The sequence below is a fragment of the Mastigoproctus giganteus genome, chromosome 2 (genome assembly GCF_048544385.1).
Source record: "Mastigoproctus giganteus isolate SK-2022 chromosome 2, ASM4854438v1, whole genome shotgun sequence".
Classification (NCBI taxonomy): domain Eukaryota; kingdom Metazoa; phylum Arthropoda; class Arachnida; order Uropygi; family Thelyphonidae; genus Mastigoproctus; species Mastigoproctus giganteus.
Window position 1 is genome coordinate 199,999,594 of NC_143576.1, and position 18,376 is coordinate 200,017,969.

General features: G+C 40.5%; 1 protein-coding gene across 1 annotated transcript in view; it reads right to left on the minus strand.

Annotated features, from left to right (window-relative positions):
• LOC150089906 (uncharacterized) overlaps window positions 1-18,376 on the minus strand; it is a 550,032-nt gene that overhangs the window by 185,938 nt on the left and 345,718 nt on the right. The gene's annotated exons all lie outside the window — the stretch shown is intronic.

The following is an 18,376-nucleotide window of genomic DNA, read 5'->3' on the forward strand; positions in this document are numbered from 1 at the left end:
GTACACCAATGCTAGGAGTTTAGTAAATAAATTTCATGAATTTGAGGTATTGCTCAAAACATCAAAGGCAGATATTGTTGGGATATCAGAGACGTGGTGTCACACAGATATAAGGAATGCAGAACTGGAATTTGGGGAGTACAACGTCTACAGAAAGGATAGACTGGATAGGAAGGGAGGAGGGGTTATGCTATTAGTTAAGAAATACATAAAATCCAAGGAAGTGAAGCCAGAGGACATCGCTGGACAGTGCAGTGTCGAGTCAGTTTGGTGTGACATAAGCATTGGGAGATCAAAATTGAGAGTAGGAGTGTGCTATAGGCCTAATGACTCTGATGAGTATAATAAGAAACTGTACAGGGAAATAGAGTGGGCCAGTAAATCAGAGAGTCTTATAATGGGAGATTTTAATTTCCCAGATATTGACTGGAATTTGGGGGCTGGTCACTCACACACTAGCAAGGCTTTTGTGGATTTATTGGATAATTGTTTTCTACATCAGCATGTTCGGGAGGCAACTAGAGGGAGGAATACTCTCATCATCAATATCATTACAAGTAATGATATTGATGATGCATTAAGAATCTGCAGATAAATGAACCACTAGGTGGCAGTGATCACAGTGTGCTGAAGTGGGATTTACTCAAAGAGGTAACTACCATTAGGGGTAAAGGGAAGGGTTATTGCTTTCATAAAGGCGACTACGATGGACTGAGACAGTATTTAAATTCTATACAGTGGGACCAACTGATGATGTTACCAACAGGAAATGCAAAATGGGAAGCATTCAAAGAACTTATCTTGGAAGCTACTAGGCTTTACATATCAACTAAGAAATATTGTTCAAGATTTAGGCCTAAATGGATGTCAGATGAACTGATGAGGCATATGGCAGAGAAGAAACATGCATGGGATACATACAAATTAACACATGACACAGAAGCCTATGATAGATACAAGTTGATCTGTAACCAAGTTACAAAGGAGGTTAGGCAGGCGAAGGCAGATTACGAGAAATCTTTGGCAAGGGATGCAAAGAAAAACAGCAAAGAGTTCTTTACTTATGTAAACTCTAGAAGGAAGGGGATGAATCAGATTGGTCCACTTGATATTGATGGGTCAACTGTTGATGATCCTGCTCAGGTAGCTAACAAACTAAATGAATATTTTGCATCGACATTCACACATGAGAAGTTATTTAGCGAGGGGAAAGCCAGCGGTGTATTCAAATCTAGCAGTAAGCTAGAGAATCTTGTAATAACTGAGAGTAAAGTGGAGGAGAAATTGTTGAAGATAAACACAAGAAAGGCACCCGGGGTGGATGGGATCTATCCAGTTATATTAAAGGAGGCAGCAGAGGAAGTAAGCAAACCCTTAGCCATAATTATGACAGCTTCCTTGGACTCAGGGGAGGTACCCACAGACTGCAGATGTGCAAATCTGACCCCAATTCACAAAGGAGGATCAAAGGCTGACACAAGTAATTATAGACCTGTGAGTTTAACTTCTGTTCCAGGAAAATTAATGGAGGCACTGGTTAAAGAAGCACTGCAGGATCATTTAGACAAGACTTCAGTTATAGCTCGGACAAGCATGGTTTTGTTAAGGGGCAGTCTTGCCTGACCAATTTAATTGGATACTATGATGCAGTCACAAAGGAACTGGATGCAGGGAATAACTTTGATATTATATACTTGGATCTTAGAAAGGCTTTTGATATTGTTGCACATGGAAGACTGCTGCACAAATTGGAGCAGTGTGACATTGGAGGCAAACTGCTGCTGTGGATAAAGGGGTGGTTGAGGGGGAGAAGACAGAGAGTGGTAATCAATGGACACTGCTTGTCGTGGACTAATGTTATTAGTGGAGTCCCTCAGGGCTCAGTGTTGGGTCCATTATTGTTTTCTGTATTCATAATTGATATTGATGATGGTATATCAAGCTTAAAGTCGAAGTTTGAAGACGATACAAAGGTAGGCAGGTTGTCAAGGACACTACTGACACTATGCTTCTGCAACAGGATCTGGAAAGGTTGAGCAGATGGGCTGAGAGGTGGCAAATGAAGTTTAACATTGACAAATGTAAAGTACTACATATGGGAAACAGCAACCCCAGAGCAACGTATCAACTCTGTGATACTACACTGACAGTGGTAGAGAATGAAAGGGACTTGGGGGTGGTTGTGCAGGCAGATATGAAGTTCTCTGAGCAGTGCAGATGGGCTGCAAGAGTAGCTCATGGAGTATTGTCAATGATATACAGGAATTTTTCCAGCAGGGATAAGGAGGTGATTATTCCCTTGTATAAGGCAATGGTCAGGCCACACCTAGAGTACTGTATACAGGTCTGGAGGCCTCATTTCAAGAAGGATGTAGAGCTGCTGGAACGAGTACAGAGAAGGGCAACAAGATTAGTGAATGGAACAAAGGGGTGCTCTTATGAAGAAAGGCTTAAGTTTTGCAAATTACAGTGTCTGGAGACTAGGCACCAGCGAGGTGATCTGATAGAGGTGTATAAAGCCTTGAATGGTTTGAGCATGCTCAATGCTGATGGGATTCTTCCTCTTGCTCAGAATAATCACCTGAGAGGGCATAAATTCAAATTGAGGAAAGACAGATGTAGGATAGACATGCGGAAATTTGCCTTTAGCCAGTGGGTGGTTGGTTGGTGGAACAGACTTCCATCCCTTGTCGTTGAGGTTGATAGCCTAAATAAGTTTAAGGCTCAGCTGGACAGGTATTTTGAACGAACAGAGGGGTGAAGTGGAAGGGGTTTTTTTTTTTTTTTTTTGGCTGATGCTGCCTAAGCTTGCTTTCTTGCATCTAATGCCTCTACTAATGATAATGCTAATACACATTTTATGCACTCTTCTCAGTTCTGTTACGGAAATTTATGGCAGATGTTACTAGTATTTCTGGTAGTTATTAGTTAATGATTTTGATTTGGTTTTCTTCAGTTCATGTAGAAAGTGGAACTAATAAGTTATATTGTATCAGGTTTGGATTATACATTTGTGAAATTTTTTTGAAATTAATTTTTTTGCTTTGAATTGTGGGAGGGTTCAAGTTATATGCTTGCTGTTCAAGTCAATGCATGTAAAGGAAATAAGTGTACATGTCTTAGTGCATTCAGTGATTACAAGGTTGAAGGTCTGAGAAATCTTCAAATAATTTTCTTCATTTAAATATTTGAACTGAAAGCACTTCATCTCTGTAAAGGTTTTAGAAATTATTTAATGTTATTGAACAGGAAGGATGTAGATTTGCTGGAATGGGTGCAAAGAAGAGCAATGAGATTAGTAAATGCAACAAAAGGGTGATCTTAACAAGAAAGGCTTCAGTTCTGTAATGCAATGAACTATTAAGAATAATTATGAGGGCATTATTGGACTCAACAGAGATTTCTTTGAACTGGAGAACATCACATTGCCAATATATAGAGGTAGTTCTAAGTTGTTGTTTGGTTTCTAGGAGCATTAGCAACTAAGGCCATATTGCTCTGGGAATATGTGGTGGTCATTCCCTGACCTTTCCACATCCTCCTTATTTGGTCACAGGCCAGAACCCCGGTCTAATCAAGAAGCATGTGCTACGCACTGCTGGGTAGTTCTAAGAGTGAAGTGGACAACTACATTCTGACTGACTTCAGTTACAGGGGAAAATCATGGTGGCAATGAAAGGGTGCAATACAAGGTTATTTAAAAAGAAATGGAAGGAAGAAAACAGCATGGCTTTTGTGTTCTTGACTAATCTTACTGCTCTTCTCTGCACCTGTTCCACATATCCTTCTTAAAACAAGGCTTCCAGACCAGTATGCAGTACTGAAGATGGGGCCAAACATTGCTTTATACAATCCCTGAGCTTATTTGAGTTGTTCTAGAGGGGATGATGCATGGAATTGGTTACTAATGATCTTTTATCATCTGTAAATTTTTACATCACTAGAATACACGGGTGGCTCAATGGTAGGTGCTGCAGAACTGCAGCACCCCCAGCTTTTTAAATCTAAATATACAGTCAAAGGAGTTATATGAAATTTTGTGAAGAATAATGCAACACAATGAATATTTTTATTAACAGGTCCTGCATAAAGTATACTCATCCTCTATTTCCAATAAAAAAAAATTATAATAAAATAAACAAATAAATAAAAATAATTGCTTTATTTAATACAAGTATTAAACAGAACCTGGGCGATCCAGGCCCAACTATAGCCTAAGGCTTTTTATTCATGTGAAAACAACTATTTCCAATAATCATTTCAATAATAAACAATAAAAACACAAAAATCATTTTCAACTTTGAAGTTTAACTGTAAGCAGGACTGTGCACTAGACAGTTCAACATTTTGAGCACTGCCATTCGACATTAAAAAGAATAAAAACATTTTTAAGGAGCACTATGAACCAGGAAAGGGTAAATGCTCAAGCAATGCTTTCAATAGAGAAAAGCTTGGTCAACAGTGCACCGAACTTGAATGAAAAAGTTATTATTTTATTTTCAACAAATAAAATCTGAAGAATGGATTTTATTTTTAAATAAAATTTCAAGATTACTCAAGTCTGCTAATAGTAAGTCCAGTTGATGTTTTGTAGTATTTTTAACTTGCTTATTATTATTACTGTCTATGTCTACATGTCTTATAACCAAGGAAATTTAATGTAACTTTAAGAAGCAGCACTCCCATACATCAGAGTCACATGTCACCACTGCTAGAATACTAACAAAAGCATTTGTTTCTTGAACAAGAACATATAACGTTCAACAAGAAAACAACAACACTGAAGAATTCAGTTCACAGATTATGAGGAGGTCTAACAGTTCTTGAGGCAGCTAGGGTTAATGCTCTCTCTTTTTGCAGTCAACCTAGTGGCTTTGTGAGGGTGCCAATTCTCACAAGAATTGGTCATTAAAAGAAAAGTTTTGAAGGCCAAAAAGACATCATCAACTGTTTTGCTCATAACAGGTGCAATGAGGGTGCCAGCTTCTGGAAAGCACAATGTCCTGGAAAGGGACAGTGGCAGTCACAGCATCTACAATGAAACTTGCCAGGCAGTCTTTTGCTAGATCTGTATAGTTTGATGTGTGAAAGAGAAGCTCTTGGGAGTTTATAATGAAGTAATTGGGTAATGGAAATAAATTAGGTGAGTACCTTATTCAACTATCTTTGGTTACAGTTTATTCAGGAAGAATCTGCCACTGACAATGGGCCTCACTGAGCACTCTTCCATATGAGTCTTAATAATGCCAAGTTGTTACCTCTGAGGTGCCTGGTTGACAAGCTCTGTAGCCCCCATAATCAGAGCCTCTCTTGTACAGTTGTCCCTTTGCCAACCTCACCATGCAAGTTACCCATCTTTGGACCATTTCAAGAAGTTCAATGTCTCTTTTCAGATGAGGTCGCCATTCTTGAAACAAACAGTATTCCAAATGTGGTCTTACAATTGCCCTATACAGTGGAATTATGACCTCCCTATTTCTACAAGATAACATTTGATAAATCATCGATAGGACACCATGGGCTTTCCTGGCTGCCTGTTTACACTGCTCACAAAGCTTCATATCTGTCCATATCATAACTCCTAGATCTCTTTTTTCCTCCACTGTTTTTAATTCAACCCTACCAAGTGTATAATTTATTTTGGGGTTGATATGCAGATGGTGTTTAAATCGTCTGGTTAAATTGGCCAATCATATGAGAGTACTAGAAATTTTATGGATGCATATACTCCAGACTGGGTTACATTGTCTATCTCAGAGACATGTAACCCATTGTACAGCACTGCTTTTTTGTGGGTCATACCTTTAATTTTCCACTGATTCATTCAATCCTAATAGGTTGCACAAGGAAGATTTTTCTTGTGCAAACCCCTCTCCCTCATAATTACATCATAAGAAAAGCCATTACCCTGAGTGGAGTTGCTTGTTCAGCAAAGACAACATGCTCTGCTCCAAACCCTTTATCTGAGTCCTTTATCTTCTTTATCTACTTAAAGTCCCTTATCATGGGATGCATTCATGGTTCTGTATAATCCCCAACACATTATGATAATTTCATTGTAGTACTTGCCAGTGACTTCTAGCTTGTGGGTGCAGTGTCTAGTGATTCCAATTTCAAGAGCTGACCCTTACTTTACCTATTACAAGTGAAACAGTCAGATAGGTAACTATCAGTGCTAAGTGGTGTTAGTGTCCCCCTCCTCCAGAATTTCTACCGTAAGGGCTCTGCTGTCATTGATATCAGGCTCCATAAGAGACCCTCTCTCTCTCTCATAAGTCTGCCAAGTGGTTGCAAAAAAAAAAAAAAAAAAGAGAGATAGTGAACCCTAGTTGCTTAAGGGCATATGTATCCTCTTCATAATCTATGAACTGTTTTTTTTTTTTTTTTTTTTTTTTTTTTGATGTTCTATATCCCCCTACAAGCAACAAATGTGTGAATTAATATACCACTGATGGAGCAATCAGCAAGGCTAGCAGACACGCATCTGGTAGTTTATACAAATAATTTGTTTTTAATATTATTTATTCAGTTTTAAATATCATTAGCCCTTGGTCAAACCAGTGCATTAAATAAACAACATTTATTTAATACAGAGAGAGTGCATATTCTTATACATAGTGTTTACCTGTATAACAAATCACATATCCTTCATTTCTAATTATACTTTATTGTAAAAATTCAATCTAAACGAACCTTTAGAATATTGTTTTATTCAAATTGTTCTCATTCTCATTGCTGTCAGGATATTTTCTTGTTAAAGATATTTAACAAGCAAAGACAACATGCTGTGGCTACTTTAAACCAAAACAGAAAGGCAGGCTTGGATATTAATTTATTTTTTAACCAGTTGGTTGGTTGATTTTTTATTGGCGCATTAGCAACTAAGGCTATAATGCGCCAAAATTTTTAACCAGAATAATAAATGAACAAGTTAATGCAAAGCATCATTTTAGTTTATAGTAAATTGCAATGTAGGTGGAATGGCATTGTTTATGATACATCTCATATTGAGATGTATCAAACACAATGAGTTGCCTGATATTGCACTACCTCCATCAGTAGAGAAGACTAATGTTACTTATTTTTTGTGGATACCACCACCCAGACAGCACCGTTTTGAAGTTTGTTGGCTTCTCATCAGTGGTATGTGGATACCCTGGTGATACAATGAGTGAAAAGCCAGTTATGAAGTTTAACTCAACAATATAAGAGATGCCAGGTGGTGTGCAATAGAAAAATACTAAAAAAGGGTTTAAGGCTGAAAGCTACAAAAATTTTACTAGATGAACAAGTTAATGCAAAGTATCATTTTAGTTTACAGTAAATTACCAATGTAGGTGAAATGGCATTGTTTTTGATATACCGTATTTCCCCAAGTATAAGACGCACTTTTTTTCGAAAAATTTGGGGTCTAAAAACTGGGTGCATCTTATACAGTGGCTGTAGATTTTTTTACTTGCATTTCCCGCTTTTTTTGCGCTTGTTTTCTTTGCGCTCATTGTTTCACACTTGTTATCGGTATATTAGGTTACATTTTGCCACGTTCTGCCCAGAAATGGCTCAGAAAAGATTTTCGTACAGTGCTGAATTCAAGTTAAAAGTGATCCAGTTTGCAAAAGTGAATGGAAATCGTGCTGCTGAACGTAAGTTTGGTCCTCCTCCAACTGAGAAAACAATCTGAGACTGGGTATGGGAAGAAGAAACCCTACTGAAAACGCCATGCCAGCAGAAGAAGGCCATTAGAGGCAAGTCAGCAAAATGGCTTAATTTAGAGAGGGAATTGAAGATATGGATCGAAGAGCAAAGGGCAATTGGAATTCCTGTCCACAAAGATGGTTCAGCATGAGGCAAGAAGAATTGCTGATGAAAAAGAAGTTACTGATTTCAAAGGAGGACACAATTGGTGCTTCAGGTTCATGTTTGTTTGTTATTTGGTTTTTGCTCCGGGATATGCAGTGGTCATTCCCTGACCTTTCCACATCCTCAGTATTTGGTGGTGACGGGCTCGAACCCCGGTCTAATCAAGAAGAGTGTGCTACACACTGCTGCTCCTTCCCACCTGGCTACGGAAGCGCCTTTCAGGTTCATGAAACGGAATGGACTAAGCATGCATACATGCACCAGACTTGCCCAAAAGATGCCTGAAAGCTATGAGCAGAAGGTCCTTGAATTTCATCGTTTTGTCATTCAATGTTGGAAGAGACATCAGTTTGAGTTGGGACAGATTGCAAATATGTACAAAGTTCCCCTTCAATTTGATGTCCCAAGTAACAGAACTGTTGATAAGAAGGGGATGAAAACTGTAACTGTGAAGACAAGTGGACATGAAAAGAGCCATTATACAGTTGTTCTAGCTTGTTGTGCTGACGGAACCAAGCTGCCTCCTATGCTGATTTTCAAACGCAAAACAATGCCAAAAGAAGACATTCCTCGAGGAGTGACTGTCCACGTTCATGACAAGGGTTGGATGGATCAGGATGGGATGAAGATCTGGTTTGAGAAAGTTTGGAGCAGGAGACCAGGTGGGCTCTTATGCAAACCTGCCCTATTGGTGCTTGATCAGTTCAGGGCACACATAACAAAAAATACAAAGAAGATTGCTGCAGAGCAAAAAACAAAACTTGCTATCATACCTTGACCTCCCAGCTACAAACCACTTGATGTTAGCATTAATAAACCCTTCAAAGCTCACATGAGAGACGAATGGAACCAATGGATGAAGTCTTCTGGGGACAATTTGACACCAGCAGGAAGAGTGAAGAAACCAACTACAGGAGAAGTTTGTACCTGGGTGAAAAGATCTTGGGATAATATCAAGTGGTCCACATTTAAGAAGTGTGGCATTTCAAATGGCATAGATGGAACTGAGGATGAGGCAATATATGAAGACAGTGATTCATCATCAGACACAGATGAGGACAAGCTAATGGATGGGAGTTTTGACAGTGATGAGTTGTATGAATTTTATGATGAATAAAACTTGAGTTCAATAACTTTATGTAATACATTTTTTTTCAAATTTCGGGCCCCAAAATTAAGATGCGTCATATACATGGGAGCGTCTTATACATGGAGAAATATGGTATCTCATATTGCCTTCATGAGGAGTTGCCTGACGTAGTATTACCTCGGAATAAGCAATGCTTTGCCAGTGGAGTTACTTATTCTCAGTGGATACCGCCACCCAGATTGCACCATTTTGAAGCTTGCTGGCCTCTCATCGGTGGGTGTGTAGGTCGATGATAAAATGAGTCACAATCCAGTTATGAAGTTTAACACAACAATATGAGAGATGACAGACGGTGTGCAATAGTAAAGTACTAAAAAGGGTTTAGAGCTGAAAGCCTCAGACTACAGGCAACTCATTGTGAAGGCATTCACAATATGAGATGTAACAAAAATGGTGCCATTTCACCTACATCAGTGATTTACTACAAACTAAAATATACAAGAATTTTACCAGCAGGGATAAGGAGGTGATTATCCCCTTGTATAAGGCAATGGTCAGGCCACACCTTAAGTACTGTATACAGGTCTGGAGGCCTCATTTTAAGAAGGATGTAGAGCTGTTGGAACGAGTACAGAGAAGGGCAACAAGATTAGTGAATGGAACAAAGGGTTGCTCTTATGAAGAAAGGCTTAAGTTTTGCAAATTACAGTATCTGGAGACTAGGCATCTGCGCGGTGATCTGATTGAGGTGTATAAAGCCTTGAATGGTTTGAGCATGCTCAATGCTGATGGGATTCTTCCTCTTGCTCAGAATAATCACCTGAGAGGGCATAAATTCAAATTGAGGAAAGACGGTTGTGTAGTGTTATGCAGGGTCTTTGGCAGCATACCTGTGGTTGACACGATGATCAGGATGGTTGTAACTTGTTGCATATGCCACATCTCTTTGACCTCCTATCTTAGGTTTGTGTACTTCCTGATTTTTTTCCCCATGGGTTTTCTGCAGGTTGCCAGTGTTGGGTACCACTATGTCAATCAGATAGGTAGCCTTTTCCTTCTTGTCTACAAGGGTTATGTCCGGTCTGTTGTGCAGGATTGTCTTATCTGTTATTATGGTGTGGTCCCAATACAGCTTGTGGGTTGAAGTCTCTAGAACTGCCTGGGGTTCGTACTTGTAGTATGGTACACTTTCTTCGATCAGCTGGTATTTCCTTGCTAGCTTCTGATGTATTATCCTGGCTACCTGGTCGTGTCTATGAGTGTACTCAGTCTGAGTGATCACCTTGCAACCCGCGGTGAGGTGTTGGATCGTTCTGAGGCCAGGTGGCATCGTCAACATGTGTCATCAGACAGTCCTTGGCGATATATTTTCTATAGTTTCTGGTTGAGCTCCTTGGTGATATATTGGTCGAGCTCCTTGGTGATATATTTTCTCGTGTTAATTACCTGGTCTTGGATGGCGAGCATGAATCCTTCAGTCTCAGGGAAGAGCATCCCACTTGTGAGCCATGCATTGGAACCAATTTTATCTATGTGATCTTGATGGAGATAATTGTAGTGTCTACCATGGAGTGTCTTCTATTGCCCATCTTTCTAGTTTCTTTTGTGGCTCCTGGTGGGAGGAGACTCCTCATTTAGTTTGAGTGGGGTATACTGCTTGTCTATCTTTTTTATAGCCTGGTAGAGTGCTGCTGTGTGTTTCTGGAAGTAATCCTTCAGGTTAGCAATCACTGTTCTGTTGCTCAATGAGGTCTATCAAGCCCCTTCCTCCTTCTTTCCAAGCAATTTTCAGTCTCTCCACAGCTGATTTCAGGTGGTGTTGGTGGCTCTTGGTCATCACATTCCTTATCTTTCTCATGATATCCTCCAGCTCGGTGTTAGTCCAATATATGACCCCCCAGGAGTATGTCAGCACTGGGACTGCATAAGTATTTATGGCTTTAATTGTGTTCCCTCCATTCAGCTTTGCTTTCAGCAGGCTTCTGAGTCTCTGATGGTATTTTTCAGTCAGGCAGGCCTTAATTTCCTTGTGCTGTAACTGCTGAGCTTGCATCATCCCCAAGTATTTCGTGGCCTCTCCCGCTGCCATGGCTTCGATCTTTTTAGAACTCTGCAGCTGGTAGTTTCGGTTGACTACTTTTCCCTGATGCAATCCATGGGTCTTGCATTTGTCTAGACCAAATTCCATCCTAATATCATTAATGAATTCTTCGGTGATCCAGAGTAGTTTCGGGAATTGTTTCTCAGTTCCCACATAGAACTTGACTTCATCCATGTACATCAGGTGGGTGAGGGTGTACAGGTTCTTCCTTCCTTTTTTGAGGTTATATCCGTACTTGCTGCTGTTGAGCATGGTGGATAGTGGTTTAAGTGCTATACATAACCACTGTGGGCTCAGGGCATCTCACTGAAAGATTCCTCTCCTGATGATGATTGGCCTGGTTGTGATGTTCTCGACCTTAATGGTGGTACTCCTTTTCACTATCATTTCTCCTAGGCAGTTTGCCACTATTGGATGGACTATGTAGATGTTCAGCCCCTGTATTAGCCAGCTAAGAGGGTTGGAGTCGAAGGCCTTGAAGTAATCAATGTAGGCTTTGGACATGTTGCAGCGCTTCTTGTAGGCTTGCTCTCTAACCGGAGCATCTGTGGTTAATTGCTATTTGCATCCTTTGCTCAGCCGCTTGCATCCTTTCTGTGTTTGGCCTTTATGTTCTGGCTCTCGTCATCGTCATCGAGCCAGTTGACATCGTTGGACAGTGCAGTGTTGAGTCAGTTTGGTGTGACATAAGCACTGGGAGATCAAAATTGAGACTAGGAGTGTGCTATAGGCCTAATGACTCTGATGAGTATAATAAGAAACTGTACAGGGAAATAGAGTGGGCCAGTAAATCAAAGAGTCTTATAATGGGGGATTTTAATTTCCCAGATATTGACTGGAATTTTTGGGTTGGTCACTCACTCACACACTAGCAAGGCTTTTGTGGATTTATTGGATGATTGTTTTCTAAATCAGAATGTTCGGGAGGCAACTAGAGGGAGCAATACTCTTGATTTGATTATCAGTAGTGATTCTTCATGCATTAAGAATCTGCAGATACAGGAACCACTAGGTGGCAGTGATCACAGTGTGCTGAAGTGGGATTTACTCAAGGAGGTAACTACCATCAGGGGTAAAGGGAAGGGTTATTGCTTTCGTAAAGGCGACTATGATGGTCTGAGACAGTATTTAAATTCTATACCGTGGGACCAACTGATGATGTTACCAACAGCAAATTCAAAATGAGAAGCATTCAAAGAACTTATCTTGGAAGCTACTAGGATTTACATATTAACTAAGAAATATTGTTCAAGGTTTAAGCCTAAATGGATGTCAGATGAACTGATGAGGCATATGGCAGAGAAGAAACATGCATGGGATACATACAAATTAACACATGACACAGAAGCCTATGATAGATACAAGTTGATCTGTAACCAAGTTACAAAGGAGGTTAGGCAGGCGAAGGCAGATTACGAGAAATCTTTGGCAAGGGATGCAAAGAAAAACAGCAAAGAGTTCTTTACTTATGTAAACTCTAGAGGGAAAGGGATGAATCAGATTGGTCCACTTGATATTGATGGTTCAATTGTTGATGATCCTGCTCAGGTGGCTAACAAACTAAATGAGTATTTTGCATCTACATTCACCCATGAGGAGTTATTCAGAGAGGGGAATGCCAGCAGTGAGTTAAACTCTGGCAGTGAGCTAGATGATTTTGTAATAATTGAGAGTAAAGTGGAGGAGAAATTGTCGAAGATAAATACAAGAAAGGCATCTGGGGTGGATGGGATCTATCCAGTTATATTAAAGGAGGCAGCAAAGGAAGTAAGCAATCCGTTAGCCATAATTATGAGAGTTTCCTTGGATTCAGGGGAGGTACACACAGACTGGAGATGTGCAAATGTAACCCCAATTCACAAAGGAGGATCAAAGGCTGACACAAGTAATTATAGACCTGTGAGTTTAACTTCTGTTCCAGGAAAATTAATGGAAGCACTGGTTAAAGAAGCACTGCAGGATCATCTTGACAAGAATTCAGTTATAGCTCAGACACAGCATGGTTTTGTTAAGGGAAGGTCTTGCCTGACCAATTTGATTGGATACTATGATGTAGTCACAAAAGAATTGGATGCAGGGAATAACTTTGATATTTGGAGACCAACTGATGATGTTACCAACAGCAAATTAAAAATGGGAAGCATTCAAAGAACTTATCTTGGAAGCTACTAGGCTTTACATACCAACTAAGAAATATTGTTCAAGGTTTAGGCCTAAATGGATGTCAGATGAACTATTGAGACATATGCCATAGAAGAAAAATGCATGGGATGCATATAAATTAATGGGGTGAAATGGAAGCCTATGATAGATATAAGCTGGTCTGTAACCAAGTCACAAAGGAGATTGTCCCCTCCGTAGCCAGGTGGGAAGGAGCAGCAGTGTGTAGCACACGCTTCTCGATTGGACCGGGGTTCGAGCCCATCACCACCAAATACGGAGCATGCGGAAAGGTCAGGGAATGACCACCGCACCGGAGCAATATGGCCTTAGTTGCTAATGCTCTTAAAAACCAAATAACAACAACAACAACAAAGGAGATTAGGCAATCAAAGGCTGATTATCAGAAACCCTTGGCAAAGGATGCAAAGAAAAACAGAGAAGAGTTCTTTACCTTTGTAAACCTAGGAGGAATGAATCAGATTGATCCACTGGATATTGATGGCTCAATAGTTGAGGATCCTACTGAGGTGGCTAACAAACTAAACAAGTATTTTGCATCTACATTCACACACGAGGAGTTATTCAGGAAGAGGAATGCCAGAAGTGAAGTAAACTGTGGCAGTGAGATAGATGATTTTGTAATAACTGAGAGGAAATTGGAGGAGAAATTAGCATTAGTATTAGTAGAGGCATTTGATGCAAGAAAGCAAGCTTATGCAGCATCAGCCAAAAAAAAAAAAAAAAAAACCCACTTCCACTTCACCCCTCTGTTCGTTCAAAATACCTGTCCAGCTGAGCCTTAAACTTATTTAGGCTATCAACCTCCACCACAAGGGATGGAAGTCTGTTCCACCAACCAACCACCCGCTGGCTAAAGGCAAATTTCCGCACGTCTATCCTACATCTGTCTTTCCTCAATTTGAATTTATGCCCTCTCAGGTGATTTTTCTGAGCTAGAGGAAGAATCCCATCAGCATTGAGCATGCTTAAACAATTCAAGGCTTTATACACCTCTATCAGATCACCTCGCTGGTGCCTAGTCTCCAGACACTGTAATTTGCAAAACTTAAGCCTTTCTTCGTAAGAGCACCCCTTTGTTCCATTCACTAATCTTGTTGCCCTTCTCTGTACTTGTTCCAGCAGCTCTACATCCTTGAAATGAGGCCTCCAGACCTGTATACAGTACTCTAGGTGTGGCCTGACCATTGCCTTATACAATGGAATAATCACCTCCTTATCCCTGCTGGAAAAATTCCTGTATATCATTGACAATACTCTATGAGCTACTCTTGCAGCCCATCTGCACTGCTCAGAGAACTTCATATCTGCCTGCACAACCACCCCCAAGTCCCTTTCATTCTCTACCACTGTCAGTGTAGTACCACAGAGTTGATACGTTGCTCTGGGGTTGCTGTTTCCCATGTGTAGTACTTTACATTTGTCAATGTTAAACTTCATTTGCCACCTCTCAGCCCATCTGCTCAACCTTTCCAGATCCTGTTGCAGCAGCATAGTGTCAGTAGTGTCCTTGACAACCCTGCCAACCTTCGTATCGTCTGCAAACTTGGACATTAAGCTTGATATACCATCATCAATATCATTTATAAATACAGAAAACAATAATGGACCCAACACTGAGCCCTGAGGGACTCCACTAATAACATTAGTCCACGATGAGCAGTGTCCATTGATTACCACTCTCTGTCTTCTCCCCCTCAACCACCCCTTTATCCATAGCAGCAATTTGCCTCCAATGTCACACTGCTCCAATTTGTGTAGCAGTCTTCCATGTGCAACAGTATCAAAAGCCTTTCTAAGATCCAAGTATATAATATCAAAGTTATTCCCTGCATCCAGTTCTTTTGTGACTGCATCATAGTATCCAATCAAGTTGGTCAGGCAAGACTTACCCTTAACAAAACCATGCTGTGTCTGAGCTATAACTGAAGTCTTGTCTAAATGATCCTGCAGTGCTTCTTTAACCAGTGCCTCCATTAATTTTCCTGGAACAGAAGTTAAGCTCACAGGTCTATAATTACTTGTGTCAGCCTTTGATCCTCCTTTGTGAATTGGGGTCACATTTGCACATTTCCAGTCTATGGGTACCTCCCCTGAGTCCAAGGAAGCTCTCATAATTATGGCTAAGGGTTTGCTTACTTCCTTTGCTGCCTCCTTTAATATAACTGGATAGATCCCATCCACCCCGGGTGCCTTTCTTGTGTTTATCTTCAACAGTTTCTCCTCCACTTTACTCCCAGTTATTTCAAGATTCTGTAGCTTACTGCTAGAGTTGAATACACCTCTGGCATTCCCAAATTGTTCAGGATAAACATAAAAAAGGCACCTGGGGTGGATGGGATCTATGCAGTTATATTAAAGGAGGCAGCAAAGGAAGTAAGCAAACCCTTAGCCATAATTATGAGAGCTTATTTGAACTCAGGGGAGGTACCCATAGAGTGGAGATGTGCAAATGTGACCCCAAAGGAGGATCAAAGGCTGACACAAGTAATTATAGACCTGGGAGTTTAACTTCTGTTCCAGGAAAATTAATGGAGGCACTGGTTAAAGAAGAACTGCAGGATCATCTAGACAAGACTTCAGTTATAGCTTGGACACAGCATGGTTTTGTTAAGGGGAAGTCTTGCCTGACCAATTTGATTGGATACTATGATGCAGTCACAAAAGAACTGGATGCAGGGAATAACTTTGATATTATATACTTGGATCTTAGAAAAGCTTTTGATACTGTTGCACATGGAAGACTGCTACACAAATTGGAGCAGTGTGCCATTGGAGGCAAATTGCTGCTATGGATAAAGGGATGGTTGAGGGGGAGAAGACAGAGAGTGGTAATCAATGGACACTGCTCATCGTGGATTAAATGTTATTAGTGGAGTTCCTCAGGATTAAGTGTTGGGTCCATTGTTGTTTTCTGTATTTATAAATGATATTGATGATAGTATATCAAGCTTAATGTCCAAGTTTGCAGATGATACAAAGGTTGGCAGGGTTGTTAAGGACACTATGCTGCTGCAACAGGATCTGGAAAGGTTGAGCAGATGGGCTGAGAGGTGGAAATGAAGTTACATTGACAAATGTAAAGTACTACATATGGGACACAGTGACCCCAGAGCAACGTATCAACTCTGTGGCACTACACAGACATTGGTAGAGAATGAAAAGGACCTTGGGGTAATTGTGCAGGCAGATATGAAGTTTTCTGAGCAGTGCTGACGGTCTGCAAGAGTAGCTCATTGGGTCTTGTCAATGATATACAGGAATTTTTCTTGCAGGGATAGGGAGGTGATTATTCCCTTGTATAAGGCAATGCTCAGGCCACACCTTGAGTACTGTATACAGGTCTGTAGGCCTCATTTCAAGAAGGATTTAGAGCTGCCTGCTGGAATGAGTACAGAGAAGGGCAACAAGATTAGTGAATGGAACAAAGGGTTGCTCTTATGAAGAAAGGCTTAAATTTTGCAAATTACAGTGCCTGGAGACTAAGCACCGGCGAGGTGAGCTGATAGAGGTGTATAAAGCCTTGAATGGTTTGAGCATGCTCAATGCCAATGGAATTCTTCCTCTTGCTCAAAATAATCACCTGAGAGGGCAAAAATTCAAATTGAGGAAAGACAGATGTAGGATAGATGTGCGGAAATTCGACTTTAGCCAGCAGGTAGTTGGTTAGTTGAACAGACTTCCATCCCTTGTTGTGGAAGTTGATAGCCTAAATAAATTTAAGGCTCAGCTGGACAGGTATTTTGAACGAACGGAGGGGCAAAATGGGAGGGGTTTTTTTTTTTTTTTTTTGGCTGATGCTGCATAAGCTTGCTTTCTTGCACCATATGCCTCTACTAATGCTAACTCCTCAATCGTATTCTGCTTGGGTGATCCATTCCCTTCTTTCCAGTCTTCTCTGAGACTCCTGTAGAAGCTTCTTTGGTCCTCATCAAAGATTTGGTTGTTTATTTTCCTCTGGGAGCTCTCTTTGTATCAGGATAGTCTCTCACTGAGTGCGAGGAGATTCTGCTTCAAAGTGTCTAAGTATGCTCCTATTTTCTGATTTTTGGTGTTGTGTTTGCTGTGGACACTGTCTCTCTCTCTCTCTTGATGATGCTTTTCACTTTTCCAATCAATTTCTTACGCCTATTACCCAATTGGTACTGGGTCAATTGGCCTATCTTGACTCTTAATTCTTCTATCTTCTGCTGATGTCTTCTCTCCCAAGCTGGCGATTCTTTCTGTTTTTGGTTCTTCTTCTTCTTCTGATGGTCTCTCATTTCTCTTCCATTAATCCTAGTGGCTGCTATGGCAGCACAATACACGGCTATGTGGATGACTTCCAGTGTTGCACCATTGTTGTCGAGGTAATGTGGTATTATTTGCCGATTGAGTTGGTCTTGCCTCTCCACAAGGTTCTATTGGGCCTCTGCTTCGGTATCACATGCATCTTTGTGGGGTACATTCCTTCAAATTCTGTTAGGGTCTTCTTCCACTTGTCTTCTATTCTGGATATTATGACCTCGTCTCTTTCCACATCACTTTTTGTGGGTTGTATTTCTTCTTGCTCTTCCTCCTCTAGTTCTGTGGTGGTATGTTCTTCCTCCTCTGGTTCCATACTGACCATATTCTTTATCCTTTGTAGTTGATTGCTCATGTCCTGCTTCATTTTTTTCCAAGATTGCAGGAGCTATCAGGTTTTTCATGACGATGGTCCTTCTCTGGTTCGCTATTCAGTGTTCGGTGACTTCAATATACGGGAATCATTCCAGCTACTTGGTATGTAGTCTTGCCCTGTTCATTGTCATATCGGTCTCCAGCTTCATTATTTTGTAGTATGCTTGCATGATGTACGTATTCATTTTGATGCTCTACTTCATGCATTGGTGTTTTCTTCATTCCTGGGTGGTCACTAGTGCAGTTGTGCAGGAAGCACTTCCAGTTGGTGGGGTTGGATGGTCTTGTCCTTCTCTTGTGGTAGCCATACGGGGTGTGCCCTTCTCTTGTGGTAGCCACATTATTATTATTATTATAACTGTGGAGGTATGTGTAATCCGATATTAATCGGATTACACATATCTCCACAGTTATATGTAATCCGATATTAATCTGATATTAATATTCTATAATAAATTGTCTCAACTGCTTTAACAACTATTATA